The 4,485-nt window shown below is 44.7% G+C and overlaps 1 non-coding gene across 1 annotated transcript; it reads left to right on the plus strand.

Annotated features, from left to right (window-relative positions):
• Window positions 1-1,749: 1,749 nt before the first annotated feature.
• trnat-ugu (transfer RNA threonine (anticodon UGU)) lies at window positions 1,750-1,823 on the plus strand. The gene has a single exon. It is a non-coding gene; the product is annotated as a tRNA-Thr (tRNA).
• The last annotated feature ends 2,662 nt before the right edge of the window (window positions 1,824-4,485 follow it).

Below are 4,485 nucleotides of genomic sequence, written 5' to 3' on the forward strand. Positions count from 1 at the left end.
CACCATATATTACATTCCTGGGAGTGTGTAAACTTAAATTGTGTATTACCATATCATTTTTGTATGTTCTCTATAGTTATGTACTTGAAAATGTATCAATTGACCTTTTCGGCACATTTGGGCAGGCTTCACTGGATCAATCTGAAGCTTTGCACACACACTGCTGCCATCTGTGGCCAAAATTGAATTTGCGCCTTAACTGCAACATTATATTATGGCCTTTCTCTTGCATTGCAAAGATGATAGAGCAAAAAAATATAAAACATGTTTTTTTTTTAAATGATCTTTTACCATATCTAATGTGTTATTCTCCTACATTAATTGCACATTTCCACAAAATGTTCAAATGGTTTCAAGCATATGCATATCCTTGCTTCATGTCCCAACTCTAACTGCCTGTAGTTCAGGTATGTCGTTACAGACACTGGTCTCCAAGAAAGTAGACCTCTGTTTACATCACATACATTATCAAGCTTTTCACACATATTATTTAGTACTGACTGTTAGCACTTGGTGGCCTATAGCAACAACCCAATAGAAAAGGCCTCGGTGTGCCAGCTAAACCTGCAACCACAACACTTCAATAACACTTGACATAAGATCTTCTCTAAGTGTTACAGGAAAATGGCTCTGAATATATACAGTACAGCAACACCTCCCCCATAAGCATTCCTGTCTCTTCTATAGATGTTATATCCTTGTATTGCTACTGCCGTATCATCAAATTAATTATCTAAGTGATTCTCAGAAATGGGTAATATATGAATGTTATCTGACCCTTTTTAAAAATGTTGCCTAAGATTTCATACCCAAATCTAACTGTCTGTAGCTCAGCCATTGAAGCAAGGAATTGCATATTCTTGATACCATTTGAAAGGAAACACTTTGAAGTTTGTGGAAATGTGAAATTAATGTAGGATAATGTAACACATTAGATCTGTGTACCATCATCTTTGAAATGCAAGAGAAAGGCCATAATGTATTATACCAGCCCAGGTGCAAATTCAATTTCGGCCACTAGATGGCAAATCAAATCAAAGTTTATTTGTCACATGCGCCGAATACAACAGGTGTAGACCTTACAGTGAAATGCTTACTTACAGGCTCTAACCAATAGTGCAAAAAAGGTGTTAGGTGAATAATAGGTAAGTAAAGAAATAAAACAACAGTAAAAAGACAGGCTATATACAGTAGCGAGGCTATAAAAGTAGCGAGGCTACATACAGACACCGGTTAGACAGGCTGACTGAGGTAGTATGTACATGTAGATATGGTGACTATGCATATATGATGAACAGAGAGTAGCAGTAGCGTAAAAGAGGGGTTGGCGGGTGGTGGGTGGCGGGACACAATGCAGATAGCACGGTTAGCTAATGTGCGGGAGCACTGGTTGGTCGGCCCAATTGAGGTAGTATGTACATGAATGTATAGTTAAAGTGACTATGCATATATGATAAACAGAGAGTAGCAGCAGCGTAAAAGGAGGGGTTGGGGAGCACACAATGCAAATAGTCCAGGTAGCCATTTGATTACCTGTTCAGGAGTCTTATGGCTTGGGGGTAGAAACTGTTGAGAAGCCTTTTTGTCCTAGACTTGGCACTCTGGTACCGCTTGCCATGCGGTAGTAGAGAGAACAGTCTATGACTGGGGTGGCTGGGGTCTTTGACAATTTTTAGGGCCTTCCTCTGACACTGCCTGGTGTAGAGGTCCTGGAAGGCAGGCAGGCAGCTTAGCCCCAGTGATATACTGGGCCGTGTGGCTCAGTTGGTAGAGCATGGTGTTTGTAACGCCAGGGTTGTGGGTTCAATTCCCATGGGGGACCAGTACGGAAAGAATTGTATGCATTCACTACTGTAAGTCACTCTGGATAAGAGCATCTGCTAAATTACAAAAATGTAAATGTACCCTCTGAAATGCCTTGCAGTGAGGATGCTCTCGATGTTGCAGCTGTAAAACCTTTTGAAGATCTCAGGACCCATGCCAAATCTTTTTAGTTTCCTGAGTGGGAATAGGCTTTGTCGTTTCCTCTTCACGACTGTCTTGGTGTGTTTGGACCATTCTAGTTTGTTGTTGATGTGGACACCAAGGAACTTGAAGCTCTCAACTTGCTCCACTTTAGCCCCGTCGATGAGAATGGGGGTGTGCTCGGTCCTCCTATTCCTATAGTCCACAATCATCTCCTTAGTCTTGGTTGCGATGAGGGATAGGTTGTTATTCTGACATCACCCGGCCAGATCTCTAACCTCCTCCCTATAGGCTGTCTCGTCGTTGTCGGTGATCAGGCCTACCACTGTTGTGTCATCAGAAAACGTAATGATGGTGTTGGAGTTGTGCCTGGCCATGCAGTCGTGGGTGAACAGGGAATACAGGAGGGGACTGAGCACGGACCCCTGTAGAGCTGCAGTGTTGAGGATCAGAGCGGCCGATGTGTTGCTACCTACCCTCACCACCTGGGGGCGGCCCGTCAGGAAGTCCAGGATCCAGTTGCAGAGGGAGGTGTTTAGTCCCAGGATCCTTAGCTAGTGATGAGCTTTGAGGGTACTATGGTGTTGAACGCTGAGCTGTAGTCAATGAATAGCATTCTCACATAAGTGTTCCTTTTGTTCAGGTGGGAAAGGGCAGTGTGGAGTGCAATAGAGATTGCATCATCTGTGGATCTGTTTGGGTGGTATGCAAATTGGAGTGGGTCTAGGGTTTCTGGGATAATGGTGTTGATGTGAGCCATTACCAACCTTTCAAAGCACTTCATGGCTACGGATGTGAGTGCTACGAGTCTGTGGTCATTTAGGCAGGTTGCCTTTGTGTTCTTGGGCACAGGGACTTTGGTGGTCTGCTTGAAACATGTTGGTATTACAGACTCAATCAGGGACTTATTGAAAATGTCAGTGAAGACACCTGCCAGTTGGTCAGCACATGCCCGGAGCACACGTCCTGGTAATCCGTCTGGCCCCGCAGCCTTGTGTACGTTGACCTGTTTAAAGATCTTACTCACATCGGCTATGGAGAGCGTGATCACACAGTCGTCCGGAACAGCTGATGCTTTCATGCATGCCTCAGTGTTGCTTGCCTCGAAGCGAGCATAGAAGTGATTTAGCTCATCTGGTAGGCTCGTGTCACTGGGCAGCTCGCGGCTGTGCTTCCCTTTGTAGTCTGTAATAGTTTGCAAGCCCTGCCACATAAGACGAGCGTCAGAGGTGGTGTAGTATGATTCAATCTTAGCCCTGTATTGACGCTTTGCCTGTTTGATGGTTCGTCGCAGGGCATAGCAGAATTTCTTGTAAGCTTCCGGGTTAGAGTCCGGCACCTTGAAAGCGGCAGCTCTACCCTTTAGCTCAGTGCGAATGTTGCCTGTAATCCATGGCTTCTGGTTGGGATATGTACATACAGTCACTGTGGGGACGACATCCTCGATGCACTTATTGACAAAACCAGTGACTGATGTGGTGTACTCCTCAATGTCATCGGAAGAATCCCGGAACATGTTCCAGTCTGTGATAGCAAAACAGTCCTGTAGTTTAGCATCTGCTTCATCTCAGCACTTTTTTATAGACAGAGTCACTGGTGTTTCCTGCTTTAATTTTTGCTAGTAAGCAGGAATCAGGAGGATAGAGTTGTGGTCTGATTTACCAAATGGAGGGCGAGGGAGAGCTTTGTACGCGTCTCTTTGTGTGGAGTAGAGGTGATCTAGAATTGTTGTCCCTCTGGTTGCACATTTAACATGTTGATAGAAATTTGGTAGAACTGATTTAAGTTTCCCTGCATTAAAGTCTCCGGCCAATAGGAGCGCCACCATTGGGTGAGTGGTTTCCTGTTTGCTTATTTCCTTATACAGCTGACTGAGTGCGGTCTTAGTGCCAGGATCTGTCTGTGGTGGTAAATAAACAGCCACGAAAGTATAGCTGAAAACTCTCGAGGGAAGTAGCGTGGCCTGCAATTTATCACATATACTCTACTTCAGGTGAGCAAAATCTAGAGACTTCCTTAGATTTCGTGCACCAGCTGTTGTTTACAAATATGCACAGACCGCCCCCCCTCGTCTTACCGGAGTGTGCTGTTCTATCTTGCCGGTGCAGCTGAATATCCATGTCGTCATTCAGCCACGATTCCATGAAACATAGGACGTTACAGTTTTTGATGTCCCGTTGGCAGGATATTCGTGATCGTACCTCGTATAATTTATTGTCCAATGATTGCACGTTGGCGAGTAGTATTGACAGTAATGGCAGCTTTCCCAGTCGACTTCTCCGGGTCCTGACCAGGCATCCGGCTCTTTGTCCTCTGTACCTGCGTCGCTTCCTCTTGCAAATAACGGGGATGTCGGCCCTGTGGGGTGTTTGGAGAATGTCTTGTGCGTCGTAAAAAAATCTTAGTCTAATCTGAGGTGAGTGATCGCTGTCCTGATATCCAGCAGTGTATGTGCAAAGTTTTAAACTAAACCAATGAACCATTGCATTTCTGTTCAAAATTTTGAATCAAGACTGCCCA

This window comes from Salmo salar, chromosome ssa12 (genome assembly GCF_905237065.1).
Source record: "Salmo salar chromosome ssa12, Ssal_v3.1, whole genome shotgun sequence".
Lineage (NCBI taxonomy): Eukaryota > Metazoa > Chordata > Actinopteri > Salmoniformes > Salmonidae > Salmo > Salmo salar.